Here is a 19,758-nt window from a genome sequence, read left to right as displayed (position 1 = left end):
CATGACAAATACCAATATTCATTGTAATCTCATTCCTGGCTGTGTCTGGAGACTTTTATCATAGCCAGGCATCTGAGAAAACCAATTCATATTTAAAAGATTAATTTCTTAAAGGTAAACTGCACATTCAAAATGAAAACCAGGTTAAGGGGAGAAATCTGGGCTGGATGTCTCACTGAGGCTGGGGTCGAGGCATATGAATCTGGTTTCGGTCTGAGGTTTGCAGAGATGTCTTAGGGATATAGTGCTCAGTTCCTATTCATTTCAAAAGCTCTTGATCCCTCACATCCCACATGTGGCATTTTCCCCTTTGGATAAATACTGCTTGAGTTAACTAATTATACAAAAACCATGTTCTTTCATAAAGATCTCCAGGTAGGTAAAAAGGAGGCTATATTGCATCCTAATAACTGTAATACCGGTTGTTTATTTCATGTAATATTCAACTTAAAATCTACTAATCTTTAAAGAAAAATAACCCCTATCAGTTTCATACTTCTCGCAGTGAAACCCCAGACCTCCTTGAAAACGACAATGATTAATTCAATAGTGAATTTGCCCTTGCTGGCACAAAGTGGGGGCAAGCAATTATGTGAGACTATTGCTAGTAAAAGTGCACCAATACGAAACAAATACTAGAAATGTCTTCTGCCACACTGGGAAGTGAGTAGAAATACAGAGAGTATTGTCTAAAACGGTCCAGGGGCTGGTTCTGAACCCCTGACCCTGTGTGTTTGATTTACTTGTGGAAATAGGAATTTTTCCTCTTTCTGCAAGAAAATACAGTGTTTCTATATGAAATTTGGACTGGTTTTATGAGTACTTGGTACTCATAAAGATAAACATACATAACATAAAGGTGACATAAAGATAGTGGATTTTTAGCGCAGTGTAAATCTGCAGTAAGTTATTTGACCTAAGCCACATGAAACCCAGCAGAATTTAGCTTCTATATAGATTTTTTTTTTTTGCCACATTAGAGAAGTGCAGAAATAGATTTTAATTATCTTTTAAGGAGAAACGGTTAAAATCAGAATTGATTGAAACATTTGCTTTCTGGTAGGAGCAGGGAGTCCTTTGAGGTCTCTTAGGCAAGCTTCAAAAACACCTAAAAGTTGCATGATCGAAGCTTTGTTTTCAATTATTCATTTGTTTTCAATATCTGAAGGTCATACAACAGGCTGGATGGGGAATGCAGCTGTCATTAAAAATTTACTTACTTTTTGTACTCCAATTAAACTTACAGATAATAGCAGATAAAAACAACCATGCAATTGCTTTCCTGACGAAGGCACTGGTTTATTGATACTGAACTTGGCTTCAGTGTACTTACACCAGGGATAAGTTTGTCTGCAAAGGTTTGCTTCCATTTTAGGAAGAAAAAAATTGACAGCTGTAAAAGCAGCATGATGTGATACTGTCCTTGATGAGGATTTTTTTTGGCAGCATGGTATATACATCTTGCAAGACCATGACATACCCCATTCCCTTCAAAGACACGGTCAGCTAATGCTAGTATGTTTAATCAGGGATTCATTCCCCTCCACTCCATTTGTAGTCAATGAAAAAGGGAGGAGAGCTGGATCAGGGATGGGGAAGGGATGGAGGAGCTGCCTTTGAGTCCAAGCACTGGACCTCTTCTGCATTACATAGGATCTGTGATTTTTGCTACCTTAAAAACAAGATCTTCCCTGAGAAATCACCTCCTGTTCAGTTTGCTATACCTGCAGGTTGGTGTTTCAACACAGCTCATTGGGGTATCAGTAGGAACAAAGTTATCAAAATAGTAAGTGCTTTTGGAAACCCAGCCATGTAACTTTGGCATTTGAACAATACCTCCTTTTACAGAAGAAAGAGGAGATGCTGCAGTGAATCAATATATCCTGCACGTCTCCTGGACATACAGATCTACAGGCCAATAGTACCTAGAACAGCTGCAGAAGTAATTGGGACATGCAGCAATAATGCAACCTTTTGTTAGATGTGACCTAAAAAATAAATGAGACCCAGCTCTGTACATCAGCTTCTCCTGTTTGAGTCAGGACTAGATTTACAATGCATTTACTCGGCTACAGCCATCTCATGCATTCTTTGACAGAGAAAATTGGGCAGCTACACCAAAGCAAACTCTGTAGCAGTGGTTCATCCCTAATCACTGGCGATCAAACCTGAATTATACACAATATCTTTGTAAAAGTCTGTGGATGCGTTAAAACTGTTTCTAATGTGAACAAATATTAACCAAACCAAACCAATAATAAAGAAACCACTAAAGATTGCATTTAGAAGCTGCTGTAAAAGAAGAAATCATGGTTTATGGAGGATCAAGAGGAGAGTGTTGTGTATAGAAATGAAAGAAGGAATTCATTTTTATATTGATGTCTCAAGAGTCAGAATTTTCCAGAAAAACCCAGCAATTTTACATGAAATGGATCATAGCAAAGATGGTTGCACTCCTATCCCTAAGGCTCTCTTTTTCTGTGTGGTTCTCTAATTCTTGTTGTGGTATTGTTTGGTTTGTCCCTCTCAAAACTGTATCTAAGCTTATCAGTAATAATAGGGATTGATCTTGCGCATTGGACCAAAGGGATCATTCTACTGTGAGATTTCTTGCTAGTGAGCTTAGACTTCTGCATAGCAGTTATCCATCCCCATCTACAGCCTCTGCTCTCAGAGGGAATTCAGAAAGACTAGATAATTTGGTAAGTGACTCAGTGTAAAGCAGGTGACTATCTTGGTTAAGAATGCAAGAAGTGATGCAAAATCTGCTTAGGCATGGTCGCAGGACACAGTTTTTGCCCTTTATTTTTGCTATGAGGAGAACTGTCTTGAATATCCCACAGGCTTTGGTGGGAATTTCAGAAACACTGCTAATAACAGTAAAGATAAGAGTATGCCATTACATGTTCGGCTTTTTTTGAGAGCAGGTTTGCTGACACTATAGGCAAAACTTGCTCTGCAACACGTTACTGTTGGAGGCCTGCAGACATGCAGATTATAATAGGAACTGTGCAGATAACAAGGTCCCATGAGTTCAGTGGATTGTGTCATTTTTACTGGACTAAACTTTCGTCCCCCTTTTTAATGCTACTCCAATGTGCTCTTCAGAAGCTTTGAATTTTATGAAACATCAAAGAAGTTATCTTCATGGTGCTTTCAGAAAGACTGGTGGCACAAGCTTACTGTCATCACATTGTCATCTTGTCCAAAGTGGCTGAATTGCAATAAATGAAAGCTCTGGTTTGACTGAGGAAAGGCTTCTGTGTATGTTTCTAAGGACAAACTCCTGCTATAAGCCTGTAAAATGACTAAGCTGGATGAGGAGGGCTTAGATTTGAACCAATCTTTAGTTCCTCCTTGAAGTCTGACTGATATGACTACGTGGAATAAGTTGGGTCTAAATTATGAAAACAGCTGCAGCAGAAGATGGCTCTTAAATCTTCTCTGGATGTCTGTGTGTACGTATGTGTCTATCAGTCAACTCCGTCTTGCTCGGCATCCAGCCAAGCAACCTCCTAGGCAAAGCTCAGTGAACTATTTTCAGAAATTTGAGTGGAATTTGATGACTAGTTTCATCTGAGGTGTTGTATAAAGTGAGTTTTGTAAGGATTTAAAGTGCCTGCAAGTAAGTTTTCAACCAAGAAATTCCACTTTGTTATTTGCTACTTTTCAACAGTGTGTCAAGCACTGAATGGAGCAACAGGCCATTTTGACTCTTCATTTTAATATATTTCATAGATGGCAATGCCCAAGATAAATATGCTATTCCCAAACTGCCATTTAAAGAATACCAGGGTGAGTGTTATCGTAGCCATGATGAAAACTTTAAAGTGGCAAGAATAAGGGTTTAAGAAACATGAGCTCTGAAATAAAGAGAGATCCAAACTGCAGCTGAGGTGGAGTCTGGGAGGATCTGGTTTTGGGATTGCTCCTTACCAGGACATTTGAATGTCCTCATTGAGTTGAACGATGTCTAGGGAAGGCTGCTGGGATTGCCTTTCGATTTTCATGGGAGATTTTCCATGTCAAGCCTTTTTTGTTCGTATCACTGCCTTGCAATCTCATAAGGTCCATGCAACTCACTAAACTAAGGGTCCTTTGCCAAAGGGTTGCAGCTGAGAGAAGACTAATGCAGCATCCTTAAGCCTAATGCAGTATTTGCCTAGGAAGCATAGAAAGTGCTCAACTCGGTTCTTAATACGGACATAAGCAAGAGAAATTTAAGGATTCTTCCCATGCAGATAGAATTTTTATGTGTTTTTTCTGAAATTAAAATAACCTCTGGACTGTATTATTTCTTTTCTTTCTGCTGATAAGCATTGTAATACAGGGAATATTTCACTACCCATAGAATGTTTAATTTCCCATATAGACAGGGTGTTAAGAATAACATTCTTTCTTCTTGGATAGTCACAGAAACAGCCTGAGATCTAGATGCTTACCAGTTTAGGTAAAAAGATGAGGAGTTTTGGTTTTCCTCCATTACATTTTAGTGAGATGAAAAGTTATAAACTGCCTTTAAGGAAAGAATAATTATAGTAGAGGGCAGCCTAGAAGCATAAGTGCTAAAAGTTAATTGAACGGGTACAATTACATCTTAAAAACACCTTTATCTTACTGCACTGTTAACATTAATGTAATTTTTTTCCCCTTCTGGGAGGCAATGTCACACTAAGCTGATATGGGTATGATTAGATAAATGTTACTCTTACATGTATACCGCCTTAGTGGCTTGTGTGTGCATGTTTTTAGTGATTGAGTTCTCTTTCCTATTAGAAAATATCCTTTTACACTTTGGCTAATGTAAAAGGACACAGCAAAAGTATCCCGTGCTTGGGAAAGGCAGTTAAAAGTCTTTGAAAAGTTGGAATTCATCAGAATGAGCAAGTCTGAATGGGTAGTGCAGCTGGTGCGAGGGAAAACCCTTCCCAATAGAAATATAGGAAAAGGTTCTGCTGGAAAACAATTCAGACATGTATTTTGTTTTCAGTTGGTGAACTGTCAATTTCCTAGAATTTTTGGGTGGTACCAGCCTGTAAATTTTTGGCCTTCACATTTCAAGTATTATGACTTTGCTCACAGAAGAAGCCTTCCCAAGTCCAGCAGCAGCAGATCTTCTGCAGAGGGGCTTCCCTTCCTGGTGGTCATGTATGTGAGCACTACCCCTACCCAAAGGAATCACATCCGAGCCACTTGTACATAGTTATAAGGTAGTACTAAGAGGTGATCGTTATTAAACCAAGCAGCAAAACTTCTTCTTCCAATCCTTCCCCACCTATTCGCTGCCCATACATTCAAAATAACTCTGTTCTCATGTGAAAGAGACCAGGAACCTGGGAAGCTGATACCAAGTTTCAAAGCCTTTTTTTGCTGCTATTGTGGTTGTCTAGTTACTGTTTCAACAGGAAGGTGTTTAATCAATGCAAGGCAAAAGGCAGAGAAACAAGCTGGTGATTTCCAGGAGGAGAAAATGTCGGGCTGATTAGAGTGTTTCTTTCTCAGGATGGAGTAGACAATACAAAGCGTGTGATAACTCGCTCAAGATATGCCTCAGATCCCCACCAGCAGCCCTGTGAATGAATGGCACATTTCCTATCACAGCTTTTGCAGTCCGAGACCGATAAGAAATGTCTAGTGCAGCAGAGCGTGTTTGTGCAAGATCCTTGAATACACCTTTGGAAAACCTCAATCTTCTCTCAGGCAACAAAAACATGGGAAGTTCAATGAGAAGAAGCAGTTCCCTCTGGATTTTTAGCTTGTAAACTTGCTGGTTTATTTGACCTTATTTTTCATATTAGATAGTTGTACTCTCCAGCTCATATGATGGCAGGAGGACAGGAAGAAAGAGGATATTTCCATTAAGTTTTGATCCGGAGAAGTGAAATGTTTGCTTCCAAGTGGGTACAATGTCCTTTTTGTGCTTTAAAATTTGATTGACACTGGCAAAAGGGACATGTTATGCACATAGCACACGTAGCCCTCCACATCCTGCTCGATGTGTGAGCTGAAGTCGTTAATCTCACCCATTTCCTATGCTCAGCACTGTGTGCCAAGATGTTCAGAAATAGCCAGGGATTTGGGATGCCTTAGCTATTGGGTGACCAGCTGAAGAAACTTCTAAAGGTCTTGGTTTTCAACAAGCTTTGAATAGCCGTCCTCTGGAAATTAGGCTTAAACGTCTGTTGGCAAGCAACTGGACTAGGTGCTTGGAGGTCTACATGGAGCAGACGTTTTCACAATTGCAGGTTGGGCCTGGGGGAACATTACTGGCCTCCTAAGATGGTCTTTCAGAGTTAATGCTGCCAAGAAGGCAGCGGGGTTGGGTTTCAACTGTTACCTGCTGTGTTGTGCTGCTTTAGTTTTCCTTGGGCTGGTACTTGGCTGGCGTGGGAAAAGGGCACATTTTCCCCTTGGGATAAAGATTTGTGATCTTTAAATTTAAAACAAGGGAAAAAAGTACCTTCCTTAGGTATCCCAATGTTATGTTAAGTAGGATTCAAAACAGGTATGCTAAAGCTGTGATTGACCTTCATGCTATAAATTTGAGAGACCAAGAAATGATGCCTCTGCTGTGTATTAAATCTGCAAACATCAAGTTTAATAGAAACGTCAAATTCATCTTGCTCTAACTGGTGTTCCCCAAAACCAGCTCCTATCCTATCCTATCCTATCCTATCCTATCCTATCCTATCCTATCCTATCCTATCCTATCCTATCACTTCCCATCCCATCCTCTCCCTGTCCTCATCTCTACAGCCTCACAGCAGCTTCTAGAAGTGCTGGTTAGACACATTTTATAGCTGAACACCAGAGGTCAAAACACCAGAGAATAAACACCACGTGGAACAGAACCAGCATGTACCAGCTTGTCTTAGTGATACAAAGCTGAATAATACCTGGGTAAACACAGCAAAAGCAGCTATTGACAAATCAGCCACTCAGGAACCCAGTGACCTCTGAAATGCTGGAGACCTGCCAGAGTCCAGCAATGGCAAAAAATATGATGAACCACATATGTTTGAGAGTGAAGACGAGGGGAGAGATATAAATTACATCCCGGATGTTGCAGTGTCCTAGAGCTAACACCTCTGCTATCTACAGTGGTATGTATATAGCATACAATTACACACATTTAATCTCAGGAATAAATATGTCAAGGGAAAGCCAGTTTTCAACGTTCTGCTTCCAAGGTTTTTCTCATGCTTTTAAAAATGAAATAATGCAAAATAATAACAATAAAATCAGCACTGCAGGATGTTTGCAGCCAGCTTGGCAGGTTCAGAAGATAATCCTTCACACCTTTTGGCTTTAAATAAACCACTTTTTATTCAGAGAGAAAAAAAAGCAGCCTCGACTCTTTTTCTTCCTTTGAGGAACCAAGGCTATGCAATACCTCCCAGCTATGTAAATGCCTTGGTCACCATGCAAACACATCTCCCAGTTGGGCAGGTGGCTAAACATACTTTCTTCCGTCTTGGAGACCACAGGAATAGGGTTTATCCATTCTGCATGAATTGAAATAGCCAGCCTATTAATCCTTTGCAAACTCTTTGTAAAGGCAGAGAAAGGATGCTTGTTCATGCAAATAGGCACTATTAGGTTTGCTTACAGAGGTATGCAGTTTGTCTTAATGATCTCATATAACACGGAGGCCTTGCATTTTTCCTCTCCATATTCTGTTTCCAGACTTTCCACTGTCCTCCCCCTCCCGAAAGCTGTCTCGCAGGTAGGGTTACTCATGAGGGCTAGGGACAGGCTGGTGATGCAGTGATGCCGATGTGAATATTGAACATCTGCAACATGAGCTGGGTCATGAGCCCCACTGGAGAGCCTGGAGTCCTCTACTCCTGACAACAGTGAGTGGGGGAACAATCTGAAATGTTAGAAAATGCAGAGGTCCCTACATGCGTTTTTTAGGGAATAATACCTGGTTTGGGGTTTGGTTTTTTTAATCTCATTCCTGTCTTCAGTGGGAAAAACTAAGATGCATCTGTATTCAAACAGCTAATTTTTGGTCCTGGGAAGATGCATTGCACACCTTCCAATATTTGACGGGGACCAACAGGGATGCCGGAGAGGGACTCTTCATCAGGAACTGTAGTGATAGGACAAGGGGTAACGGGTTCAAATTTAAAGAGGGGAAGTTCACGTTAGATAAAAGGAAGAAGTTCTTCCCTGTGGGGGTGGTGAGGCACTGGAACAGGTTGTCCAAAGAAGTGGTAAATGCTCCATCCCTGGCGGTGTTCAAGGCCAGGTTGGACAGAGCCTTGGGCGACATGGTCTAGTGTGAGGTGTCCCTGTCCATGGCAGGGGGGTTGGAACTGGATGATTTTAAGGCCCTTTCCTACCCAAACCATTCTGTGAGTCTGTGATTCTATGATGATGACAGTAGTGACTATGAATAAGGTTTTTGATAAGGACAACTATGAAGATAGGAGGAGGCTCTGCCTTGGTCCAGCTGAAGTTTCTGAAAGATGATTTCATGACCTCCCCAGTGCCAAGACCAGTCGAAAGAACAAGTCATGCTTATGCTTTATGCAGACCATATGCCACCGATTTTTCTCTCTGAAACACAGCCAAAATCGTTCTGTGGTTGGATGGAGGTGCGTGAATAATGCATTTTCCCGATACCGATGCTTCATGTCTAGAGCAAATCACAGATACCTTTTAAAGCAACTCCTCTAAAGATTTATTAAACACCTGCTCTTTTTCCCTGCTTGATCTTTGGCTCAGGCCTGCACTGACGAGCAATTGATGATGCTTTTAAACACAATGTCAGATAGTTTTAAAAAACTTCGTCCTTTACCACAGTGAAAAAATCTCTTCTTAAAAAATGAGGTATTTATTCTGCTCTTGTGCAAATACAAATCTGCTTCTTCCCATGTCCTGCCCTCTGGCCAGCTGCAGTTCACTTTCTCTGCTGAAATGGGTGGACGAGTGGCTCTTCAGTGAGACGTTCATCAACAGTGGTTTGCAAACCCACTGCTAAAAGCTCGCTTTCCTCCCGTCACTGTGCGTGTCCTTTGGAGCCCTGCTCCTCTTTCACGGCTTAGCTGTGGCTGCATGGCTGCTAATCTCATCTTCTCACCTGCCTGGGGGGCTAAACCGTTTGACCTGTGACCCTGAGCCGATGCGAAACCTCCATCAATCCTTCTGAAAACTTTTACTGGAATCAGGGCTTCCCAATGACCCTTTGCATAGTTCCTGAAAGGAAAAGAAGAAAGAAAATAACCAACAACTCACTCAGAAAAAAAAAAAAATCCCCAGCCCTGCGCTGTTTTGTGTTGTTTTAGCACAAACCAAATATAACTCATAAAAACACAGGCAAGGAAAATAGAGAGCACTGGTTGCCAGAAAAACAGATTGTAATAGAACATAGAGGGGCCTCTCGCAGGGAGGAGGCAGGGAAGAAACACCTGTGATTTCCATTGAAAATCCCCTGATACCTACATTCCCCCGTTCCGCTCCAATGCAAGTTCTGGTGTGCTCTATCTCTGACCCCAGGGCAAGGTCTCCATGCAAGGAGGTCCCTCCTTGTTGGGCCGCCTGGACGCAGCCCCGAGCGCTGGACCTGTGAATCACAGCACAGCTGAGGAGTACAGAGCGCCTGCCAATTGTCCTCATGTCATTGCTATGGTTATCTTAAAGTGCTCTGCAGATGTTTGCCTGCTTAAAAAACAAAAGGAAAGAAAAAAGGAGAGAGAGTAAGATAAAAACAAAGCTTTAAATCTCTCCTCCCTCACACAACTGCTACTAAAAACCTTGGATGGAGGCAGAGCTGTTGTTGCTGATTGAGTTTTGGACCGTGATGGTCCCTAGAGGCTCTGGTGGAGAGAAGATGCCCAGATGGTTCTGCTGTGCCTGCAGAGACATGCAGAGCACATCCAGTGACAAGTGAGCAGGGAGCAGGGATGGTGCCCAGGACACGCACACAGTGCTTGTATGGGCTCACTTCTGCTTTGGCCCTTCCCAGAGCAGAGGGACATTCACAGGAGCTGCGTTGACTCCTTTGACATCCCCTCCACACCAGCTAATACATGTTTTTGCACATAATTTTCCTAAAACTCCTTCCAGGACCCTTCTTAGGACTGTTGTGCATGCCCGATGGGGTAATCACAGCACTGAGCTTTAGGACACAAGCATCCAGTTTTCAGCATTGAGCCACATAACCCCACCTGCAGGTGCTTTTGCAAACACCGTCACTTTGCTACCTGGTAACGACCCATGTTCCTCACTATCCTTCCCCAAATGCTCCTTGATCAAAATGCACAGGGACAGCAGGGCTTGGAGAAGAGTTCTGAGACTTAACATGGACCTGAACTTGGCGTTTCAACATTTGTTGTGGTTGTTTAATAGCTTTTTCAGACTTCTTGTTTATGGGTGGAGGGTAGAGAAGTGATGGGGGAGATAAGTGCTGTGGATGGACAGGCACATCAAACAGGATTTAAGGAACTGCTTTGTGTTACAACTGCTGCGGCACTTGCACTATGTCCAAATGCTGTGCAGAGATGTTACAGGGCTGTACAGCTCCCCTGGAATCAACAGGAGATTTTTATCTTCAACTTAGGTGAGCCCTGAGTCATATTAGAACCAAGTGTGCATGTCCTCAGCAGCACTACCAGCCCACTGGGCTTGGGTGAGCTACAACAGGACATGATGCACTGTTTGATGAGGGGGCTGTCCCAAAACCACACATAAACAGCCTGGGCAGAAAGATCCATCTGTTACTTCATGGGTGGTAGGTTCAAGTGCACAGTGTTTTCAGGAACATTCTGGGAGGCTGGGAGTTTGAAACTAAATGTAGTTTCAAACTAATACAATTTCCTTTGCAAAATGGGGTGAAAAGTCCTTATCAGGAACGCAGAGCCCAGCTTAGAGTTGAATAGAAAACAGTCTTGCTATATAAAGCACCATTGCCTCGGAACATAAGCCCATGCACATAAAGAGCTCAATTCAGCAGTACATGAGATGCTTTGCTGACCTGAGGTCTCCAAATTGTTTGCCTTGCGGTAGGACAGGAAGAGAGGCACGGCTTGAAACTATTTGACCAGCCCTTTCTTTGGAGCTGCCTGATTTACCTTCCGAAGGGCAAAAGAGGGAGCTCATGCTACAACAAGAAGACAAACTATGCAGCAGTTTGTCTTCCTGATTTTCTTCTCAGGACAAAGAAGATCCCAAGAGCTCTGGCAACTAAAACTTCCCTGCTCTGGTTAGAGCTGAGCATCTCCACAGCGGGGGGTGGCTTCCATTGAAACAAATTTCTTTCAACAACCAAAAAAAAGGTGTGAAAAATTGCCAATTTCGTTACAAGTTCTTGGTTTGGGTTAGTCTTTGAAGTTTATCAACTCACTGAAGATGCTCACTAGTATTTTTATTTCCTTCTTTCCTTCTCTTATCCTTCTCCCCCTACATGAAACACACCAACAAACACCAACCCAGTTGACGGAAAGAAACGGGCTTCAGGCAAGAACAGAAATCAGGAAACATTTTGGAAAGTACTTCAGTAAACATTGGCTAAAACACCAAGAAAGTGGGTTTCTTTGCATCGTGGAGTGGAGGAAGTCTCTCCACGCATGTGTTGAGCTGATCTTTTGCTCCTGGTGTTTGAATGCCCCATGCATAGCGCCTGGCCATGCTCCCTCCCAGGCATCACTCAGACTCAGCTATGGCATGGTGATGTGCTGGGGCACCTCTCCTGGGTGGCATTGCACACAGGGCGTTTGTCCTGTTTCCAAATCCTCTTCCAGGTTCCTTTCGGGGTTTGCTCAGTGCTACAGGGTGTGACATCTTCAGGTCCACACCAGATTAAAAAAGGGGCTGTACAGATTTAAAAGGAGGAAAAACACTTGAATCACCACCAAAAGATGCATGCCTTAGTAATAATTCTGGGTGAATGATGTTTATCAGAGAGTCGGCTCTGTGGTCAGTGCAGTACTTGTGCTGCTTTGGAGTCAGCCAGTGTGACCTGTCTCTGAAGCCTGCAGAGATCTGGTGGCACAGCTCCCCAGCTTGTGCTTCTGTGTTCAAGCTAACATTACCACTAGCTAGTCATTTCGGTTTGGTTCTCCATCTGAGGAGATCACTGTCCAAAGAGGGATAAAGGGTTCCTTTCTTCTGGGTAACATTTGAAATCACAGCCTGGGCTTTGGTAACAGGATACTAGTGGCTTCAGTTCTTCCGATAAGGGGGAATGCTTCTTTTCCTTATTGTTAATCCTGGGAGTGGAGATCAGTTGCAGTGCAGGTGTCTGATTTTCATTAAAATTGCAAATTGGACTGAAGGCTTGATCAGATAACAAAGACATCATTGAAACCATGTGTCTTCCTTCAGCAGCAGAACAAGGGACAAGACAAAGAATTTCCCAGTGTGTGTCCACTTGTGCATATTTACTGCAGAGAGCAAGTCTTAATACTTTGGTCATGGGTGAATAAATAGCTTCTAAGAAATGCCAACCCTATCAAACTTGCTGCAGCTTTGGAACAGCTTTTGAGCTGAATTGAAGAACTACAATATTAGCCCTTTGGGGAAAATACAGGCTGTTCTCAAAGGAAGTCAATTAACTGGCATCTCTTTGGTCCCAATTTGTCAGATTTTTCCTTTATATCAAAGCACTTAAGTGTTTTCTTAGCTTTAAGCATGAGCTTAAGTGCTTTGATGAACAGGGATGGACTTCAACACATGCTGCTGTCCTCTTCATAATCAAGGCCACGTTTTTTTTACTGTGGGAAAGAGAACATTAGACAGAGAGGATCAAGCAGTCATTCTGTTTGGAAATCGTATGCAAAAAGCTTGTCTGGAGTAGGAAAGAGTGGGGGCTGATGGCATATACACAATGTTTGGAAAGGAAGTTCCTCATGCGATGTCCTCTTGGCAGCTAAACAAAGTAATTTTGATGCCTTTCCTAAGACAACATCTCCTGACCGATGTCACTGCGTTTATATGTTTTAATTATGTCTTGTTTTAAATCCTTGTTTTCTCATCCTCTTCTTTATGGCAAAATACCTATGAACTTCCCTTAGTCAGGATGAAGGGAGCAGCTAAACAAAGGTTCATTTGACCCAAACTATTAGCTAGCAGGTATCTAGGATAGGTTCATCTTAATCCTTTAAGCACTCCAGAAACCATGATCAATGAGAAAGGTGCTGAGCTGTGCCTACACATAAATGTGCATTTCTGTTTAAACTCTGAGATGGGGAGATTTCAGCTGTGATCTATTCAGCTGGTGTTTGCAGAGCTTCTGAAGAGGGTGTATTTCAAATGGAGCGTGTTAAATGGGTCTTTGACATTAGAGGAACCCTGAATGATCTTATCTCGCCATCAGTCAGGTTAGATGCAGCCACAATGTAATGTTTACCCATTTATGGGTGAAAGAAACTGTTCCTGATGCAGAGGAGCAAGGATATCCAAGGTTAAAAACATCTTATTTGGAGGCTCTTTACCAAGTCTGCTCTGCTCCATGGTAAATGTTGCAGGAGGAATTCCTCAGGGTATTTAGACAGCTCACAGCTTGGGAGGGAAAATAATTCTTGACTTTTACAATGAGACAGTAACAAGAAGTTTGTCGTGTTCTGCACACATAGTGAGCAACTTGACTTTTAAAGTATAATTTGTAGTCCTGGTGTCCTTGGGTAAAACCTTCTCATCATGGATTGTCTCCAACACAAGTCCCATCTCATCTGTTGAGGCAGCTTGCTTTGTTCTGGGTGAAGGACATGGCATGGACAGTGCTTGCCCCCGTGGCTCTGGCCATGGGAACAGAGTCATGCGGGAGCAGCTGGCTGTGATGTGCCTCAGGATACCCTGGGTGAGCACTGTGAATGCTGGTGAAAACTGTGCAACTCTGAGAAAGAGCTGAACTTTGCACCCCCAAAATGCTGTGAAAAGTCTATGAAATACTGTGAAACATTTTGTTTTCCAAGGACTGAGCATTATTTAAATATTACAGAAATATGCAAGGAATTTCTTTGGGACTCGGACACACAATTATAGACGAACTGATTGCTTTGACAGCTTCCCATGCAATAAGCACTCCACATTTACTGTTCACTTTCATCCCTTGGTAAATTTGAGGTAATTTGAAGATATTTTCATTCCTCCCAGAGCATCACTTGGGATATCTGTAGAATTACTCAGCGTCACGATTCCAAGAAATCTGCCAGGATTATGTTCTGAAGTTTGCTTTGGATAAAGAAGGACTCAAAAGGTCATAGATTATCCCAGGACATATCAAAACATGCATTAAGAATTTCCATGTTCCTGAACTCATGGTAAAAGCCAGCCACATTCACTCCGTTTTGTTCAAGTTTAAACTCAAGGGACATTATCTCTGCTTGCCAGTGTGTCAGTGCCTTGAGCAGGGAGGTAAAAATGCTCACTGGGCTCTGCCTGCATCCTGTCAGAGGGGAAGCAAGTGCTGCAACAGGAGCAGGGAGCATTTGGACTATAATGCATGGGAAACTGCTGGCCCAAAATAGGACCATGTAGAGTTACGGTATTAATTGGTGCAGAGGAGCAGCTATTTGGGCATCATTTGTAACCTTCTCTTATGGCAGTGGAAATCTGTCAGGAAATTGCTTCGTGCGGGGATAAGTCAGATGTGCCCTGTCCATGAGAGCAGGTGGTTTTCAAGGACAGCAGTCATCCAGAAGCTGAGCTGTGGGAAGCAGCTGCTATTGTCACTGCAGGGAAAACACAGTTTGCTCCAGCTCTGCTTTGCTTATTGCCTAAAGGGATGAACATAGCAGCGGAGCTGACATCCCTATCCTTGCCTTTTGCTGTAACTTAACAGGACTTCCAGTCTCTTCAGTGTGCAGCAGATCATCAAAGGGCACTGCTACTTTCCTTGCTGCAACCAGCTTTTACTAGCTCTTATATTGGCAATAACCTCTTTTCACCAGTAAGGTGAAGGTGGCACATGTTGGCACACCGTGGCATGAAGACACTCCTGTGGTACCTACCAAGTTGGTGTCAGAGGATGCCGGCATAGAAGTAGATGTCACAGCACGTTGTGTGCAGACCACTCATTTAATTGCATCTGTAAAACCTGCCCACCTCTCTGTTTCAGACATGTTGTCAGAGGATCATTTCTAATCACAGAAGAATGGTGTCGAGAGAAAGATGAAATCATCACTGGGCAGGAGGTTCCAAGCAACAGTGGCAAGATCAGTTGAAGCCCCTTGGCCAAAACTATCTAATGAAGAGAAGCGGGCCAGAACTCCAACATCGGTGACCCTGAGATTGTTTTGGCTTTTAGCAACTTAAGTAATCTCACCTGGCAACTCTGCTCTAAACAAAAACAGGGGTTTCATGGCTGTCCTCAATGCTTTTGCTTGCACTACAAGTGGCAAGTCATATTTCAGAGGGTCAGGAATGGAAAACAGATGTTTAAATGTGTACAACAGAAGCAAGAAAGCAAATACTGCGAGCACAAAGTCTGACATGAAAAGGAGGGCACCTTGGAATTCTAATAATAAAAGATCCACGTTCATGAAGCACAGGATTAGATAAACTGCTACTTTTTAATTGTTTTCCATGGCTGCTTTCATGGCTATAAATTCTCAGTCCTTATAATATATCTGAATCAGAACCTTACTTTAGCATAGCCTGCTCCTAGTTCATGCAGGGATAAACTACTGCACGAGTAGTGTTGCAGAAAGTGCTGTGCTGCCAAAAAAACAATACAAGATTAATTATTTGCCTGGCACACTGCTGCCAAGCTATGAGAAACGCTTCTATGTATTCTTTTAATTAAGAAGAGATTAATGAAGAGACCTGCTTTGAAATCAGAGAGATTTCAATATTTCAAAATCAGTTTTCGTTCCAAGTTGAATTTCTAAACCATGTCTATTCAGAGAGGTTTTTAGTAGTGTCAGAGCATTATGTAATTCTAAATATGTATCTCCTACAATATTTAAGCGATTGATGAACATTTAGAAATTATTACCATGAAAAAGAATCTAAGTGGATAATGTTTCTTTTCCTTTAAACAACAATACACGCTCCTAAACTGCATTACTTTGGACATGCTTCATTTTTGCATAGAAAACTGTGTGGTTTTGGTTTGGTTTGGTTTGGTTTTTACACCAACAGTAGCAATAACTATATAAATTTCAGTCTTCATCAAAGGAATGTGATATAAACCATGAAAATAAGTGGTTTCCTAAACCTGTTTTTATGGGATGCATACAAGCATGCAGAACTACAGTGAGACGGTTAAAAGAAATACTGGAATTGCCCTATTTGAAATGATAAAGATCATCTTGTTCTTTTTCAGCCTGTCTCCCTGCTATTCTTGGATGAGGAATAAACAGTCTCAAAGTAAATGTTGCATTGAAATCCATTGAGAAAAAATTAAACTTTTATATTATTTGCTGGGAAAAATGATGATTCTGTGAGCTGACATTAAGGGACAGATTTTCAACATTATTCACCCATTGAAAATAGCTCCTATTGTTCCCAAGTTCAAAAGCCTCTCTGGTTATTGCAACTTTGTCCTAAATATGTGGCTGAACAGTTGGGCTCAGGCTCTTAAAACGCAGTTGCAAACACATGTGACTTGCCCATGCAGTCACTGCCCAGCGCATGCAGGGATGCTGCTCGCACCCTCTGGCCCTGCTGCAGACACTGGGTTTGTACTTGTGTTTAACAGGACCATGGGTTTGGCTGCAGCAAGAGCACAGAGAGGGCTCTATGAACCCTCTTTTCTTCACCCAAAGCTGGACCTTGGCATGTTACTGTATTTCTGATGAGGGTATCAAAAGAAATGTAGGTGCTTTGTTGGATCAGGCAATGGTAGATGGCATCATAGAATGATTTGGGTTCAAAAGGACCTTAAAGCTCATCTAGTTCCAACCCCCTGCCATGGCCAGGGACACCTTCCACTAGACCAGGTTGCTCCAAGCCCTGTTCAACTCGGCCTTGGACACTTATAGAGATTTGTTGCTTTGGGGCTTACCAGGAGACTAAAAGTCTCCTCTAGGTTGAGTGATGCTCTGTAGCTTGGGCACTGGGTCTTCCTGCTAGGTCTTATTGGAGGGGTCCTTCCCCTCAGATTTCATCTTATCTCCTTGCTCTGTGTCAGCGTAGGTCAGACAACAGTGTCTTATCATAGGGAAGCTGCTGTGGGATTGCAGCCATTATTGAGACAGCACAAACTGTGATCGCCCGAGAGGCTGTGCCCCCAAACAGGAGCAAACCCACTCCTGAGCATGGGGCTGGAGGGCTGGAAGAGCCCTTGATCCACCTCAACAGATGGTGGGAGGCAGCGAGCGCTGCAGCTGCGGCCAGCGATCGATGGTAAAACTTCACACATGATTTCTCTGTGAAACTGAAGCAAGATAAACAGGATTTGGTATGAATTTAAACATGACACTGGTTATATTATTTGGGAACAAAACAGTTGCATAACGCTGTGGAAAACAGCACAGCTGTTCAGGCTGGACAGGCATGCCAAGAGCCGCGTCCTCCCCTGCCAGCAGGATGCGCCTGCAGTCAGGGCTCTTTTCCACATCCCGCACCGTGACGCTCGCTCCCTGTCCTGGAGGTCCCAGGCAAATCCGCTAGCCCCCTCCAATCCGGTTTCAGGAGTCATCTACAAATACATGCTTAAAAGACATGCAATGGATCGTCTCTGCTGCAGAGCCCCTTGCACTGGAGCAGGGAAGCCGGGTCCTTCTCGCTCTTGGCCTGTGATAAATGCGCACAGCATGAAAATCCGATTTGCTGTGAGATTAGGGGAGGATAATCCCATTAACTATGACAAGCTCCACTGGTCCGCTCTGCCGCCCAGTATATAGCCCTGCACAGCAAGCAGGGGCTTTGATTAACAGCTCACTGCAAAGATAATGACCCCACCAGCTATGCTGGCACTGCAGGGAGATGCACACTTGATGGAGCCTTAGGAGCTGGGCATCAGTGCAATCCCACGGGAGCCAGGTCTACTTGTGTGTGGTGTGATGGTTGATTTAGGACTAGATTTGGTCTAGTTCCTAGACACAATGTCCCCATAAGTGTTAGAGGTCTCTGAAGGACTGGCCACTGGATAACCCCCATCCTGGGGGATGCTTCTGCCCAGCTTTCCTTGAACGGACCCCAATTTGTATTCACCAAAGCTGCTCTGTGATGGGACGGCCTGCATGGGAAGGAAGGATGACTGGGGACTATCCCAATCCTGGACCAACCCTATCAAGCCTCTCCAGATCACTAATCTCAAAGGGAACTTTCTACCATTAAGGCTAGATGACACACTGCATCTGTGTGCAGTGCACTTTCCAAAATACCTCAGTTTTTTCCTTTTTTTTTCTTTTTATTTTTATATGCTAAAATCAAAATCTGCAGGGCAAATAGCTCTGATTTGCATATGCAAAACGCACATCAACACGCTAATGATTACCTGCTAATGGTGCAGGCACTGATTCTTACAGGAAAATGCTTGAGAAGGAAAGGCAGGACCCAACTATGGGGCAGGTATTACAGGCAAACAGCGCTCTCAGTGACAACGAAAAGAGAAAACTAATCCTGCAGGCTTTCTGGGAGTTCAAGTTTATTCACATTCCTTCCCTGGGCATTAGATGGAAATCCTTCTTTAATTAAAAACTGCTCCCAGTCCCCCAGTGCAGCAGGTGCTGTGCTGTGCATCATGCAGTGTGCTTGTGCAGCTCTGCATCCCGCTCTCCCCATCCTCCTATTTCCATGAGTCCCACTAATCTCGCCTCGGGTACAAGCCTCATGCAGCCATTTCAGAACAGGTCATGTTTTCCCCTATATAGACAAAAGCAAACAAGCGAACAGGACAGTTTCCAAGGTGAACGTGTGATCCCCAAGCACTGAGGGTGCCTCCGTGTGCTGCACGTGGCCGCGGCGCCCGCGCTCCGATGCTCTGCGTTCTTTCTTCTCAGAAAAGTTGCTCAAATACTTCCCTGAAATACAAAATATTTTGGAAGCTAAAGATAGTCCAGGCGGGAAGGCAGACATCGAGCTGACACTGAGCAAATAAATACAAGTTATGAAGAATTCCTAGTGAAAATAAAACCCTGGAGGAATGGAGCTCATTACAGAAAACAGGGTGGGAGGCTGGGACAATAGCAAGCTCCACTGATAACTGTTGGCTTCATCCACATGATCTGTTTTTGGAGCTGGGGAGTGTCCACAGTTTCTGTTAATGCCACCAAATCATGCTGCAGGTAAAAGAAATCACAATACTGTCATATGTTGTAATGTGCCTGGTCTTGGCACTACTTGTGAGCAACGCTAGTGGCTTCTAGCAAGCAGTGTGCATGGTCTGTGTAGTACCATGAACAGAGTGAACTGGAGTTTTGCTGTCAATTCCATCCCAGTCAAACATTTTTGGCTGCAGATGGAGGTCAAGTTCCTTTCACAGCCAAGACAAGCTATGGGGCACATCTTCCCAGGACATCCTCAGGGTCACTTTTTGGTCAGGTTGCTCCCAAAGCCTGGCCTAGCTCTTAGGAGCATTGCTGCTGTTAAACATGCGTGTGCTGCTGCTTTTCCAGATAGAACCAGCCTTGAGGCACTGCCTTCAGGCACTGAAGTTCCTGAGCTTCAATGGGGAAAGCAGTGGGGAGAAAATGCACTCTACCCAAAGGATGCATCTCTCCAGTATCTTTCCTGGCTTGCTCTGGTCTCTAGATTTCAGTGACTGCAAGCACGAGGAACAGGGATTGATCTTCTTTAAGCTTTATTGCTATTGAGTGAGGATCTAACAGAATGAGATGGCATTTCAGGAAAAAACCAATACAG

Source organism: Strigops habroptila, chromosome 11, assembly GCF_004027225.2.
Source record: "Strigops habroptila isolate Jane chromosome 11, bStrHab1.2.pri, whole genome shotgun sequence".
Lineage (NCBI taxonomy): Eukaryota > Metazoa > Chordata > Aves > Psittaciformes > Psittacidae > Strigops > Strigops habroptila.
The sequence above is the reverse complement of the archived record's forward strand: the minus strand, read 5'-3'. Positions refer to the sequence as shown.